The sequence below is a fragment of the Garra rufa genome, chromosome 5, assembly GCF_049309525.1.
Source record: "Garra rufa chromosome 5, GarRuf1.0, whole genome shotgun sequence".
In the NCBI taxonomy this organism is placed as follows: domain Eukaryota; kingdom Metazoa; phylum Chordata; class Actinopteri; order Cypriniformes; family Cyprinidae; genus Garra; species Garra rufa.
In genome coordinates, this window is record NC_133365.1 from 29494948 (window position 1) to 29511762 (window position 16815).

General features: G+C 37.0%; 1 protein-coding gene and 1 pseudogene across 1 annotated transcript in view; one reads left to right on the plus strand and one right to left on the minus strand.

The window, feature by feature from the left end:
- The window catches only part of ar (androgen receptor), a 77456-nt gene that overhangs the window by 14541 nt on the left and 46100 nt on the right, over nucleotides 1-16815 (minus strand). The window lies entirely within an intron of this gene.
- The window catches only part of LOC141334329 (uncharacterized), a 31913-nt pseudogene continuing 29408 nt past the window's right edge, over nucleotides 14311-16815 (plus strand).

Sequence of the window (16815 nt, forward strand, 5' to 3'; positions counted from 1 at the left end):
GTGCATGCTTCTGTGCATGTGCGTGCGCTTTAATTAGTTGCTACAGTAGCGAGAGTTTTGCACTGAGTGCCTGTGGTTTTTGTTATGATGCCTAACACTCACAGTTTCCACTCTGAATTATAAATCAGAGATGCTCATTATTCAATGGGCAGCGCAAGGGTGAGGAATGAAAGACTATCGCTGGAGATGATTTACAACTCGCAGACTTTAATGGCGCATTACTAACGCCGATCTAAAATGTAAAAAACAAGTTCTATTAAGAAAAAAAAAATTGAATAATCTCTGAGGCAGCTGATTTAAATGCCTAAAAAGCTCTTCGTTGCTGGATAAGAGGACAAACTCGAAATGAAAATGACTCAGCCCTCTGAGATCCCCACAAAAAGGAGGCTCCAATTTTGCTGACGAGAGACCGGAGCCTCTCTGCTTGTGGTCTAAAATGAAGTAAAGAGGTAGAGAAGAGGAGAGAGCGAAATTATAACTTTATCCTGAGGTGGTTTACCAAAAGCCTATGGGTTTGCGGTAAACTTGTGGCAAGGCGCCAAAGACCCCGCCACTGAGATTCTCTCTTCAGAAGACACATAAACCTGCCATTCTGGCAAATACAAGCAAAATATAATGTAGATGGCAAATACAGCAAAAACCGCTGCTGCAAAACACTGTCTCCTGCACCTAAATTAGTCTTCATGTCTTCAGTACGGAGTAGTACTGAGATATGAAGCGCATGTCTACGTTTGCTTCAGCGTCAAACAGGATGCAAATGATGCAAATCAGCTTTGCACCGCAATGGCTTCGGATGCCAGTTTAAACAAGCATATGTCTGTATCCAGTACTCCTCGAAAGATAAAGTCCACCCGTGAGAGAAGATGCATCATCACGTTATCTCTAAAGTAAAACTGACTCAACTGGGCGATTCTGAAACTCGAAACTTTGAAAACACATGTGAAGTCATCCACTGGAGTTTCTCTGAAGGTGAGTAATTGGGTAAATGGCAGTGCTGACAAAATCTTCTCAGACTTGAGCAGGAACCGGAGGAACGAGGTGAATGTGTTAAAACTTCACGGATGAGTGAGAAGTCAGCACTCAAAAGCGAATGCAGTAGATAAGTGAACAGTTTACAGTTACATGAGAGAAGACGTTTTGTTGCAGAGTTTTGGCATTCTGGGCTCCACTCGGAATCTGTGAAAAGTTTTGAATGATGTGAACTTTAAGCCATAATGACAGATATGTGCATAAAGACTTCTGTCTCTCACCCGCAGAAAAACAGTTTTGAGACTTTTCGGGAATAAGTAAATGGATGCTAGAAATTTTCAGTCTTGAAAGTTTTTTTTAAACGTATAGGCATGAAGTGACAGAAACAAACAAATCAACTTACAAACAAAGAGAATTTTGGAATAGTTGTTTGTGAAGAAACATTATAAAATCAAAAAATAGTTCTTATTTTCTTTCTTTCTTTTTGACAAAAATCTCTATTTGCAATTTCTCTCTTTGTTTGTTTCTTTTTTGACAAAAATCTCTGCTGTGACAATAATTTAATATGTAGGACAACAAAACCTTTAATCGAATTTTGGAGTACTTGTTTGAAGATTATAAACCAAAAAACTGTAAAAAAAAAAAAAAAAAAAAATGGAAACAATATAAAAAAAAAAGAGTTTCTTAGTTTCTTTTTTCAGTTTTTTTTTTTTTTTTTTTAAATATAGCAATTATTTAATGTGTAGGATGTTTGAATAAACCTCCTAATTCTGACAAAAAAACGAATTTTGGAATACTTGTTTGAAGAAATGTGATTATAAACCGAAAAACTGTAAAAAAAAATATATATATATATATATTTTTTTTTATTTTTTTCTTTATTTTTTGACAAGTCTCTGCTTGCAATCTTTCTGTTTTTGTTTTTAATGTGGCAATTATTTAATGTGTTGAAGAGTTGTATATTTATTAGAGATATTTATTTATTTTATTTTAAAATGGCAACTACTTAATGTGTAGTGTGTTTGAATAAACTTTGTAATTCTGTCAAAAAAAACCTTAATAAAATTTTGGAATACTTGTTTGTGAAGAAATGTGATAACAAAACAAAAAAAAAGGTTCTTTCTTTCTTTCTTTTTTTAAATCTCTGTTTTAAAATTGTAAATTTAACATTAAAAGGCCACTCTTTAAGGTGGCAATTATATAATTTGTATTCAATTTGTGTTTATTTAAATGAATGATGTTTGATTTGATTGAAAAAAGAGCAGGTTACAAATATAGTGAGCTCAAAGATGTGTTACATTGCAGCTAAAATCACAAAATAAACCCTACAAGTGATATACCAGGGACCTGCAGGATGATGCAAGACCTGATCAAGACTTATCAGGGTATATTTTTGACTGTACATTATCCCTTCTGTCATTTCTTGATATGGTTATAAAAAATTCGGAGTGTTTTTTTAAGAAAAAAAGTATATATCATATTTTCATTGAGCTGATCATGTTACCCCCGGGACTCATTATTTCTAAGCTGTATACCAAGGAAGACAACAATTACAACAAACTCGGCCACAAAGAAGAGAAAGGATGAGAGAAAGGATGAGACGAAGAATAGCGCTAGCGTGACAGTATGAGTAAGCAAGAAACAGATCGGAGGCATTTAGTTGTAAATTGATCCACTGTGTCATTTGAGTCCGAAAGGTGAAACGCTCTTACAGTCACAGAATTCAAATGTGTCATGGAAGAGGGCCGTGCCGACCGCTTGTCCACCGCCATCTGCTCTATTCAGACGCTCAGTTACCACAAACAGATGTATTGTGTGTGATGGTTTTACAGCCACACTCGTGTCTATTTGTTTTTGTCAACAAGACGATTAAGGCTTTAGTTGCACAACTAAACATTCAAAACAAAAACAAATGAACAGGAAAGACAAATAAACCCCAAACACAAACGAAATATCACAGCGGAGATTAACAGATAGTGAGTTTTAGGAGCCAAAAATACTTTCCTTATCCTTTCTGAGCATGTTATTGTGTTTGCATGCTTATTTAATCAAATGTGATGTAACTATACTTTTGAAAGTATAAAAGATAAAGCCGTTAGTCAGCATGTTAAAAAGCAATAATGAGAAATCCCATTTTACACTGATTAAATAAACAGAAATGCATTTTAGACTTGTAACGGTTAGTGCGCCTCTGCCTTTGTCGTCGCATTAAATACCGTCATTCAGATCACTTAAACATTAAGAAAGGCTAGGAAGCCTTATATAAACATCAGAAACATGTGGCCTGGTTTGGTCTCGGCTGTTGTGAGTCTTGGAAAGGGTTTCGTATCTGTTTCCAAGCGTTTTGTAGTCCATCACTTCACTGTCACATCCACACTGAAAGATCATCGACAATTCATCTACAAATGGAAAAGATTTCACATCACTGGCAATCTACCCAGGCTAGGTTCATCCCAAGAGCTGATTGAAAGATACTGCAGGAAGTCTCCAAGAAAGCTGCGGATGACATCAAAGGATTTACAGTGCTGTCTTGGCTCAGTCAGAGTCAGAGTGCAAGAGTCAAGCATCCTAAAGAGACTGCATTACTTTGCACTGTATGTGACATACACAAGGAAGATGAATGTGAGGCCATCTGTTACAAAGCTGAGTCAGAGCTGTAAGTGGACCTGAAATATGATACGTTTCTGTAGAGGAGTGAGCAAAAATTTAATGAGAAAAGAGACTGACAAATTACGAAAAACACCAGTAGTTTTTAGCCAAAGCTATAAAATCATTTAAAAGGACATTTTTCACTGTTACTACCCATCGATATTCTTAAAACACATGTAATTACCTAACTATGTTCCAAGTTCTTAATATTCTTTCACAGTTTTCATCTAACCTGACTGTTTAATATCGAAGCTCAATACACATATACATGATTACTAAACAATCTACAATCTGCCCTCCAAAAGTTTGGAAACGCCCTAGAAAAGTGGGGTTTGGGACAATACTGGCATGAATCCTTTTTAATTTGGGATAATTTTGCACTGATAAGGGACAACACAAACTATGAAAACATATTTTATTACATAAACAGTTTATACATAGAAAAAACTTCTCAAAATATTCACCATTAGCAGCTATTACAGCTCTGCATAATCTGGGCATCTAAGCTGTCAGTTTATTCAAACTTTGACTTGATATATTACTCCAAGCCTTCTGAAGGATTGCCCAAAGATGATTTACACTACAGTATGCTAATATCGTCCAAAACCACACTTTGCCAGGGGTGTTTCCAAACTTTTGGAGGGCACTGTATATGAAAACATACCATACACTCTAACAAAAAAAAAAAATGCTGGGTGAAATATGGACCCCAGAGACTGGGTTGTTTTGACCCAGCAGTTGAGTTAAATGGGTCAAAGATGTTAAGATGTCCATGTCAAAAGAAATTTACAAAAGTAATTTGATGTCTATAGAAAGCACATTAAATGTAAGATGTCTACTTTTAAGGGTTCAAATAAGTTTTTGGAGAATAAAATGTCAAATTTTGGTTGAAATAATGTTACATTGTCATTCAGTGTAACAATATTTATGAAAGATTCAAACATGCTTATTCTGACTTGTACATATTAAAATATATAAAAGAATAAGGGAGCATATTACATTTTATTGTGTTTTAAATGAGTAAAAACCTAGGATAGTGGCAAATTTAAAAAATGTAGAATTACAACTAATTAGTATTTGGGGTGAAAGTAATTCGTCTTTTAATATGTCATAAATTGATTTTTGTTGTAAATATGCCTGCTGAGATTGTTACACTGAATGACATTTTAGTGGGTGTCTTATGTAAATCAGGGGAAAATGTATGATATTTATTTTTTGCTCAGAAAAACAAAAATGCAATTAAATTAAACAAAAAAAACTTTTAAATATTTTTTTTGGAAAACAACAATTGTTTAAAAATTACAATATGGCTGGCTATAAAATGAACCCAAAATAGATTGTAAATTAAAAATCGGAGGCATCAGCAATAATCAAAAGGTGAACATTTATACATTAAGCTACTTATTTAATATGTTTATTATTTAATTATTTAAATGTTCATTTATTGAGCATATTAATAAATGCTAATTTCTAACCTATTTTGGGTTCATTTTAAGCAAAGCTATAGTATTTTTAAGCAATAGTTGAGTTAAATAAAACTACCCAGAAGGTTGGGTTAAACATTTTATATTTTATATTTACATTTTTATATTTTTGCTAATTATGATGACTACAGATGAACCCACAGCACTGCCGCTTATAGAACACTATTTGCTTTTTAGAATAAAAAAGACAACTTTTTTATCCTGAACGAGCACGTCCAAAAATGACTACAAATGCAGGTTTAGCGAATATAAATTTGTCTCCAAAGTATAGTAAACATACACACACAATCCCTGCAGAGTCCCACTTATCTGTTATTTATGGAGAAAGACCCTCCTAATGGAAAAGTCAAATCAAAAATCTAAACCAGATGGGATGTTTAACAAAAAATTTGGAATCTGATAACCATCAAAGCATCTGTGTTGTTGGTGCATTCAAAGAAAACAAGAGTAAAAATAGCTGTAAATCTGCTTTGCCTGATGTCTTTATGCAGACAAAACATACAGCATACACATAAATATTTCTTGTACTCTACAAGGTTGCATTTATTTGATCAAAAACTATTTTAAAGAATTGGTTTGTATTTGAATATATTTTAAAATGTCATTTATTCCAGTGATGGGAAAGCTGAACTTTCAGCAGCCATTACTCCAGTCTTGAGTGTCACATGAGCCTTCAGAAATCATTATAATATGCTGATTTTCTGCTCAAGAAACAATTATTTTTATTATTAATTTTGGAAACATTTTAGGATTTTTTTTATCAATAGAAAGTTCAAAAGAACAGTATTTATTTAAAAGTATTAATTTTTTGTAAATGTCTTCAATGTCACTGTGATCAATGTAATTTATTCTTGCTAAATAATTGCTTAATAATAAAAAAAGAACGGACAGACCTAATTTATATATGGGTCAAAGACAAAAAAGGGTTTAAGCATAAAAACAATACGTGGGATACTGCTTTAAATTGTTGTTTTATAAAAAAAATATTTAAAAGTTTTCTCTTTAATTTAATTGCATTTTTGTTATTGTTTTCTGAGCAAAAAATAAATATCATACATTTTCCCCTAATTTACAGATGACACCCACTAAAATGTAATTCAGTGTAACAATCTCGTCAGGCATATTTACAACAAAAATCAATTTATGACATATTAAAAGATGAATTACTTTTACCCCAAACACTAATTAGTTGTAATTGTACTTTTTTTTTTTACATTTGCCACTATCCTTGGTTATGTCCATTTGTCAGTAAGACACAATAAAAATTAATACACTCCCTTATTCTTTTATATATTTCAATATGTACAAGTCAGAAAAACCAATTTTTACATAAATATTATGTTACACTGAATGACAATGTAACATTATTTCAACCAAATTTTGACATTTTATTCCCCAAAAACTTATTTAAAACCTTAAAAGTAGACACTTTACTTACATTGAATGTGCTTTCTATGGACATAAAATCACTTTTGTAAATTTCTTTTGACGTGGACATCTTAACATCTTTGACCCGTATGCAGATATGTAAAAAAAAATACACCTTTTCATGGTGCAACCCAGTTACAACCACATAAAAGTTATTTAATAAAATAAAATGAAATGTTCACAGCTGTTTTACTATTTCTGCCATTATTCACCTTATTCTTCAATGCAAAAGTAAGCCTATTAGTGAGACTACCGGTTCATTAGCTACTGTAGGGAAATAACGAGAAGAATAACATGTAGTAAACGGTAAAACTGTTCGTACTACAAACCAGTCTGTTCATAATTAGGATAATTTATTGAAATAATATGGTAAGGCACACCAATTTGCAATATCAAGCAACAAAACAAGCTGTTTTGTACAGATAAAAAAGCTGGACGTGGATAAGATCAGAAGCCAGACCCATAAAATTTACAAATGGTTATACCCGCTCCTATGGCAAAAATAAGGTGGATAACTTTTATACAGGTTAAGATCTAATTGTGGCTCTAAACTGCTAAAGTTTGTCTGGCACATTATCTCCACAAAACCCACCTACAACCATTCTATACATTTAAAGATACCTCTACATAAGCAGGCACCCAGAGAAGGAGCTGTACCTTCCCTCTAAACATACCTACACCTACAAACCAAACCTCGAGTCAAACTGTCTCCAAACTTGAAATTTTCAAGTCAGTTTCTGTCTAAAAACTCCCAGTGACTCTTAAGTGAAATGTATATAATTCTAAAGGGAGATAAGAATGTGAGTCAAACATTAATACATCAAAAAATGCAAATGAATAGGTCACAGTCCAGAACCACGGGGATCTGAGAATCTCTCTGTTGTCTACTTAGAACCAGAAAGCTTTCACCTTTTTGTACTCCAAAAGAAACAAAAAACAAAACAAAAACACAACAGAGTTCATGTGTCAGGAGAGGAAATAGGATGTGTGTCATCTGACACCACACTTTTATCACACTCACACACACAAAATGAGCACATTGGGCCACCGTTGCTAAAAGTGTGACACGGTGCATCGCTACAACGATAATTACAGTCCTCATACCCAACCGTCCCCTGCAGTGCCATAAACTGCTCCCAAAAAATCAGAAGCTAGTTTTACTGTGATTACACACAAAGTTCTTTAAAATACAAAACCTAGACAAACCAGCACCTGCACCTGTCAAGGGCAACAGCTACAAATTACACAAAAAAGCTTTATTTAGCTTCTCCAGTAATAACATTTTTCAGCAATTATAATCATCTGTCCACACTAAACCAGGAACATTCAGTATGTGTAATGTGTGTCCACATTCTTCATTTGTGCTTTTTTTAATTCATGGATTCATTTGAGTGTATAGTGTTACTGTTCTTTAAGTAATCGTCCCTTAGTCTTTTTCACTATGTGATCCCCTGTAGGCTTGTCTTCAGTTGGGGTATTGACAGCACTGACTAATCTCGGCTAAAGTCCTGAATATTCTCCTCCTGCCTCAAACCTTGTTGCCTTTTTTGTTTCCCCTGCTTGAGTCAGTGTTTTGACTAAAAATACCCTGCAAAATATACTTTTTTTCTTACTTAATCGAATTTATATTCTACAGGGATTTGCCAAAAAGTGTGCAGCCTGCAACACCTGATAAACCTACCAATGTACATTCATTAATTTGCAAGTCAGAGGCAATTTGCGTATTTGAAATAAAGAAATAAATAAACAAACAATGGTCACATTTAAGTTTAGAGACCAAATGTGCTGCTTGTGAATAGTTACTAGGGTAGTTCTTAAGTTTAAGTATGAGGTAGAATTAAGAAATCTAAAATATGTATGAAAAATATACACTACTAGTAGCATTTTTAAAAATCTGAACTATACACTATTAAAAATAAAGGTACTTTATTGGCATGAATGGTTCTATGAAGAAGCATCCATGGAACCTCTCAAATGCAGAAAAGGTTCTTTAGATTTTTTAAAATGTTCTTCAAAATGTTTCTTTTAGGAACTGTTTCTTTCACTTAAAGGTTCTTTGGGTAATTAAAAAATGGTTCTTCTATGGCATCACTGCAAAAACAGCCTTTTGGAATCTTTATTTTTAAGAGTGTATGATAATTATTTCTCTGAAAGAGCAACTTGTGGCATGTCATGTTTTTTCATTTCTACATATAGTTTAGGTAAATTATGGGTAAACGTTGTGTTGAACTAGTGGACCGGATGAGAGTACTTAAAGTTCATTAAGGGATAAAACAATCTGTCAACTAAAATCAAGAGAGGGGACCAAGTTTACAGTGGTCCGGATGTCAATCAAGTTCGTATATCACATTTGAAAAAGACCACTAAAATTTTAGGGTTCATTGTTCACAATTAGCTAGAGATCCTGGGAACCTACGAGAGGAATGTGCACGTAGCTCCTGACGGCTGTAAATCCTTTTAGTCGCCGCTGGCACTCAAGTTCCTCTGTTGCTCTGTTGGCATCTGAGAGCAGGCAAACTTTTTGCTATACTGTACTGCCACTGTGAAGAATGACGTGAATGTAATCGTGCGTGAGCGTGTGTCTAAACGCTTTCCTCTTTAGATCAGTGCAGCTTACAGCTTGTTTAGTTGAGGATTAGGACCGCTCAGCGAGTGAAAAGATAAAAGATTTTCAATATTTCCACTAACAGGTTGCTACATTATCTTCCCTAAGTCCTTCAAAATCATCCGAGCTTTAGGTCATGTGTAGTTGTTATTAGAAGCTGCTGAAAGTTTTTTCTTTTTCATCAGAATGATGGCTTGTCTCCACACTTTTGTCTCTTTATTTTCCTCACTTTTTTCTGTTCTCTGCTCTGCTTTCTACACACCTTATCTCTTAACCTCACCCTCTTAGACAAAAAGAAGATTCAGTCAGATTAAGACTAAAGCAGTAGATTTGAGGGGCCTTGGGGAAAGAGATTACCTGTGCTCCGTTGCTCAGGCTGTCTCTAGGACACCACGTCCCATTAAAGATCAGCAATACTCTGATCATTCTGTGACTCTAAGAGCTTTACCAATACACATCGCTTCCTGTCTCACCCCACAGAAACAAACACAAAATTTATCTTGGTCAGAGTAATAGGACAGTGGGTCAGTGTTCTAACAAATGACCTTTTTTCTGAAAAAGGGAGGCAGATAGTTCTGGCTCTACTGGCTCTAATACGTCTTTGACGGAAACACTCCTTGTTTGAATTCTACATTAATGCATCATGATGTAAGTGCATTCTAAAAAATGCTGGGTTGTTGTTGGGTCATTTAATTGGGTTATTTTTTTTTATATTTTCAACCCAGGGGCTGTGTAGTTTTTCTGTAAGTCATCTACTTTCAATACAAATGATGAACCCCTTTACAGTGTAACCCCATGTTGGGTAGTCTGCACAGTCATTTTGTGTTCTATCCTAAGAGAAAACTAACTGACAGGAAACTTCCTGAATGAAATTAAGGTTTGTATAACATTGTATTCCTTTAAAATTGCAGCTAATATCGGCATCACCATGGACGTTTTATCTTGACAGGTTTAAACCTAAATGTCGAACAAACAAGATGGCATGAGGGAAAGTTGATTTAGATGAAACCTTATAAACATGAAAATAAGAATCGTGAATATACGTCATTTAATGAATTGTAACAGCTTACTGATAGCAGTTTTTTTCCCACATTTTCCCATTGGCTGGTCTTGCTGCTCCTGTCACATCCTAAAATTTTTATTTTACTGAAGGTTTTTGAAGACTTCATTATTGTAAAAGACTTGACATTGAATAAAAAATATTGTTTATGAACAGACAAACCTTTGATAGGTTAACTGACCCAGCACTATGTCAAAAAACAACCCAGCATGGGTTCTTCTCAATATTTGCCAAATAACCCAGAATTTTTTAGAGTATGGGATTCTTAACACCCTTAACTGTGGTGAAACTAGTTTTCCTCAGGTTTACTGATTTAATAAAAGTCATACATTTACAAAGTCTTGAAGACTAAACTGAGAACAGACGACTGAACTTTCCCCCGGGAACGCCTCCGAAATACTATAAAATCAGTCATACAAAACTGTCCCATTAAAAGCTGAATGAGAGCAATCCACATCAAATGCACGGTTTAACTCTGTAATTGTTTAACGAGTCTGTATAATTGATGCGATGAAGGCTTTATTAATCTGTGGTGATGATATGTCTTGAGGCAGTGCGAGTTTACAAAACAGACAAGAAATCTCAGACATTAATAGATCTATTGATGAGAGCAATCAATCTGTTAAGAAATTTACCTTAAAACAAAGGGGAAATAAAGTTAGATTATTAATGGTGATATCAAAACTATCATGTTTATGCATGCAAATGTTTCCTTTATAAAAATGTATTTATTTATTTTTACATTAAAACTTATTCTGTTCTGGCTAATTAAAATAAGATTCTGACAAAAAGTCTATGTAGTCAAACACCAGGTAAATTACATCTTATTTATTTATAAAGCAAAGGAAATCATTTATTTACATTTTGGAATTTAATCCACATGCTCAGAGTTAAAGGAATAGTTCACTTAAATGTGAAAAGCCATACAGTTATGAAACAGCATGCTGGTAAAGAAAATAATGACAGAATTTTAGGTATTTTTAGAATTTTGAGTAAACTATGCCTTTAATACAGGAATGCTGTTTGTGCAAACAAATGAGAGGTGATTAAGGAGTGCTGCTTCAAGAATTTACACTATGAGTGTCATCTACACACAATTCGGCAAACATAAAAATAATAACACATGGACCTGTTATTTATTAGGATTCCTGGATGTAACATATTTATTTAATGGACAATAAGCCAAAAAAAGACCCTAAAATTAAAATGTTAAATAAATGTAACATAAAATTAAATGTATCACATTAGTATGGAAGCTGGAGAACTGGTTTGTTTGAAATATGCAACAGAAAAGATTATACTGCTTCAGTGAGAAAAAAAATAATAAGTGCTCATAATAATAGAGAAAGGACCTCTGGGATGTTGAATTAGATAATCATGTAAAAACAGAGAGTTACAGTTAATAGATTTGAATGATTAGCTGGGTTCATATAAAAGAGACTGTGTGTGTGTTCTGAAATACACACAAGTTCACTGGGCACTTCAACGTTAATTAAAGCTTGATGTACTTTTTTCACTAGGAAATAATAATTGTTATGCACAAACAACTCTGCTATTGGTGTACACACCAACCCAAGCCAAGATATGCTCTTAAATGGACAGTGCTCTTTTCAAAATATAGCAGGGGTTAAAGAGAAAAAAATTCTCTGTCATCACTTTGTCAAGAGTCTACGCACTCTCATGTTGTTCCAAACCTGTGTGACTTTCTTTCTTCTGTGGAACACAAACAAAGGGGTTATAAGTAATACTGGAGTCCAAAACAATATTGGACCCCGCTGATTGTATGGACAAAACATTTTTTACATGATGTTTCATTAACAAAGTTTGGGAGAAGCGCGTCAGATACTTAGCGTAAACAGCACAAGAGGAGCCCACTCAAGTCAATCAGTGCCAAAGGTTTAAATACAGCTGACTCACCTCCATTCACTTGACGGTTTATCAGTAACCCTCCACCACCCCATCTCCCACTCCGAGTTCTCACTATTGGGGGGTACTCTGGGTTCGGGCCATCCCCGAGCTCGGAGCCCTTCACCGGACAGCACGCCAAACATGCATTTCTATTCTCCAGCTAATTATATGTAAGCGTGAAATATCTTCAATGTGGAAAGAACGTCAGACATGTTTGGAATAATGCAATTTTAACTCATCTATCCTATGAATTGATCTGATATATTGTATAGCTATAAGTTATTGCTAGATGATGCTAAAATTAAGCAGAAATCAGTTGATACTAAATAAAAAAAGCAATGTAAAGCTGTTATTTCAGATTCAAATAATTTAATTATTAGCTATTATTGATTTTTTTATTATTGATTATTTAATACAGATGAGGAGAAAATATCATCCCTTTTCGGACCACACGTGTTACAATATATCATTCTACTGTCCGCTAAGAAACATTAGTAAGGGGAAATCAGCATTGTGGTACAGTATTTCATTTTTTTGGGCTATGCGCCAAACCACAGCCTCACTAAAATCACTGCTGCTTTCCATATTCAAAAGGAACAAGGATCTTAAAAGTAAGCCTCCTGATGAGAAGGAGTGATTTAGAGAGAGTGAGCCCATGTAAATCCCATGGATATGACAGCTGCATCTATACACACGAAACTGCGAAGCGATTTTATTACTGAAACTAAACAGCTGTTATAAAAAATAAATACAGCTGGTAAAAGCTTGATGCACAGAATCTCCAGTAACTCCTTTTGTTGAGGTGTATCAGATTGGTATCCAATGACACCCGAGGCTTGGGATAATAAAACATTAACATTTGAAATCACATCTCACACTGGTCTAAGCTTTCTTACTGATGAGTCAATCAATAGCACCTTGAGCTTAAAGTCTCAATCTGATATATGAAATGCACGATTCATTGGTAAACGCAATGTCAGTTTGACCGTGCTGGTTGGTACTTGTGCATTAGATTATTTGCAAAATGGTAAAATGAAAGTGCTTCCTGCAGGGGTGCAACGGAAACACAAAACCCACGGTTTGGATCATATTACTTTTATGGAGTCATGGATCAGATCATTTTTCGGATCAGCAAAAAAAAGGAGGAGCAGGGGGGCTGAGACAAATGTAACTTTGTTTTTGATTTATTATAAAAATAACACTTTTAGTACCTCTTTGATACCCCAGTAAAACTACTAACCCTAACTTATTATTAAAGACAAGTGAACAGTCATTAAAAATGTAAAAAAAAGTGTTTATTTACACTAAGTGCAAATAGCCCGCCTCAACCCACCAACGTGCGATCCTGGTACTAAACACTACAAAAGACTCTTATTACCCATCAGCTTAGCCTTTTGCCAACCCCAACCCCGTCAATCTGAAGATCTGGCTATGCGAGACCAGGAGGGGCGTTATTGTCCCAATAGCGGGTATATATGATGGCGGCATGCAGCCAGTCATTCAGATTTTTGCTTCGGAGCCTCTCTCCCAAGCCTACAACAACAACAACAACAACAAAACTATGGCATTCCTGCTTTACACTTCCCCGCTGACGTGCTGCCCATCTAAAAGAGCTTATCTAAAAGAGTGTTTTGGCAGCCGTCAGCGGGACCCTGCGGGAGGCCGTTTTCATGGCCAAAACAAACCTCTTGCTCTCCAGCGAGCAACCCCCTCTAAGTGCACAGTGGTGCTGCGGTTCCTCCCTGGGCAGACCGGGACTAAAAGAGTAATTTCTCACGGCTGTGTAAAACGTTCTTTTCAAAATGGTTTACCGGCCGTGCGCTGCTGGATGTGGCAGTTTCCTCACCTCCCAAGACGGACATGAACACTGCCTCACATGTTTGGGCCGAGAACATGCTGAGGCAGCGTTCACGGATGGTTCATGCGCTCATTGCGAACGCATGACCATGGTCACGCTGAAAAATCGCCGTTCTTTCGTGAGGCGGCTCCCCTCGTCGTCCCACGGCACGTCGTTAAGCCGCCAATGCTTTTCAGGCGCCGTGGCAAGACACGAGGGGGACTAACGAGTCACCGTGCAGAATGTGCCGCCGGCCCCCAAAGCCCTGCGACCGTCTGCACCTCAGCGTGGCCCCGTTGAGCTCCCAGAGCAGTACGCTTCCCTGCCAGCCGGGCTGAGCGTCTCCTTTGGTGCTCCACAGGAGGAAGAGATGTCTGTCGCAGCATCAAAGGGAGAGTCTGAGGGTGAAGCGGACATCTCGGCGGGTCAGCGCTCCGCTGTGGTCGCTGCCCCGTCTGAGGTTGACGCCGAACTCTCGGCTATGCTCCTCCAGGCCGCCAGGGGGATCGGCTTGGAGGTGCCTCTCGTGGCCCAGCCTCCGCCTGCTCGTCGCCGAGGCCCCCCCCCCCGCGGCCCCCAAGAAACCAGCTCTCACACCCGCTGAGGCCCATGATGCCAGGCTGGCGGCCCGCCGCAGAGCTGGCCGCGGGAGAGCGGCGCCGCCCGCGCCTCAGGGACCGGCCAAAAGCACTTGCAAAAGATCTGCGAAACGTCCCTGCCTCATATCGCCAGCGCGGGAACCAGGGAAGAAGGTAAGCGCTCATTTATATCAGGGAGAGCCATGCCCCTTAGGTGTTCGTGCCCACTACATTAGGAGTGTTGCCTCATCCTATGCGTTGGCTCATGGCGCCTCACTAGCAGATATCTGTAGAGCTGCGGGCTGGGCGACACCTAATACCTTCGCTAGGTTCTACAACCTCCGCGTAGAGACCGTATCCTCCAGTGTCTTAACATAAAGACTTCAGGTGAGCGGGAGGACGGCTGGTGTCAGCTTGCTGCGCCATTCCCACGTGGATCCGTGTGCCATCTTCCCAGAATGTTCCCTCCGGCGAACCCTGGGTCCTCCATGCCCCGCAGTAAGGCCTAGATACGGAGTAGTCCCTGACTGTAATCCTGCCTGGGTCTCCTTCGCCCCACAGGTTGTGGCTATATTTTTCAATATTCCAGCGGAGAAGACCGCTGTTTCCCTTGTGTATCCCTAAGATGCTTTATGGATAGTAAAACAAAATTTGTTGTTTACAAATCGAAAATGCCCTGATAATGTTTGTCTGACTTTGAATGGGATAAGTATTGAGAGAGTGTCAGAATTTAGGTTCTTAGGAGTACTCATTGATGACAAATTTAAATGGAAATCACACATAGCTTATGTAAGAAACAAAATTTGTAAAAATATTGCTGTTTTGAGTAAAGTAAAGTTTATGTTAAATTATAAGGCAATGAGAATTCTATATTGTTCGTTCATTTTGCCATATTTGATGTATTGTTTGGAGGTATGGGGTAATTCATATTTTACTAATTTAATGCCCTTATTTATTTTGCAACAAAGGGCCATAAGAGTAATCAATGGAGTTGCTCCAAGAGAACATACTACAAGATTGTTTCTGAGGTCAGGATTACTTAAATTGAGGGATCTGGTTTCTTTGCAAACTTTATTAGTAGTTCATAAAGCAAAACATTGTATGTTACCGGATGGATTGCAAACTCTCTTTACTGTGAATAATGAGACAAGTAGAAGAAATAATGACTTTAAACAACCTTTTGCTGGAAATACTCTTAAACAAATGTGTGTCTCAGTTTCTGGTGTGAAAAGATGGAATTCATTAGAAAATGATCTAAAATGTTGTTCAAATATTTTGCGATTTAAATATAAGTATAAACAGAAGATATTTATTTTGTACAAAGATGAGGGTCAATGATTCGTTTTTGTTGTCAGAATTATTATTATTGTATTATTTTTGTTTGTTTGTTCCCTTGTTATGTAAGCAGAATTAATATCATTGGATGGATTTTTTTTATGTCTGTGAGGTCATCTAATCCAATTTATTTTGTAAATTTTAAAATACAAGAATGGGGTAGGAGTCTATAAGATTGTTTTCTTCATCCTACTCCTATTCTTTTTTTTCATGGTTTGTTTGTTTGTTTGTTGTATTGTTGGATTGTTGTGGTATTTTATGTTGCATTACAATGAAAAGAGAATAAATAAATAAATGATGATGATGATGATATATTGAATTATTCTCATTTCCACATGTGAAGATCTCATGTGCTCCGCCCCCCCAACCCATGCTTCAGTACATCTGGCATCCCTTTGGGGCCCCCTCTACTGGCCCCCAGGGTGTTGGGAAGGTTACGTTACAATTTCCATCTGCTGACACGTCCGCCTGTCAGCACGTGGGGTTGTACGTAACGCGGCGTCAGGGTCGTGGCCTATTCCATAGGGTCAGTTCCCAATGTAACGTCGTAGTGAAACGACTGAAGGGGAACGTCTAGGTTACGAAGGTAACCCTCGTTCCCTGAAGGAGGGAATGGAGACGTTACATCCCCTGCCACGACCCTAGCGTCGCGCTGACACCGGCTTGATCCGGCTCCTCAGCAAAAACCTGAATGACTGGTTGCATGCCGCCATCTTATATACCCATATGTACGGGGCGTGGCTTGGCATGGAAATGCCACTCGCCAATTTTCATTGGCCTTTTGAATGAGGCTCAGAGATGATTGGACTCTCAAGCGAGTTCCCATATGTAACGTCTCCGTTCCCTCCTTCAGGGAACGAGGGTTACCTTTGTAACCTAGACATTATTTTCAAGAGTGTATACACAGAAACTTCCTCAATGGAAAATGATTGAGTAATTAATGGAGTAATTATTAGAGAAAT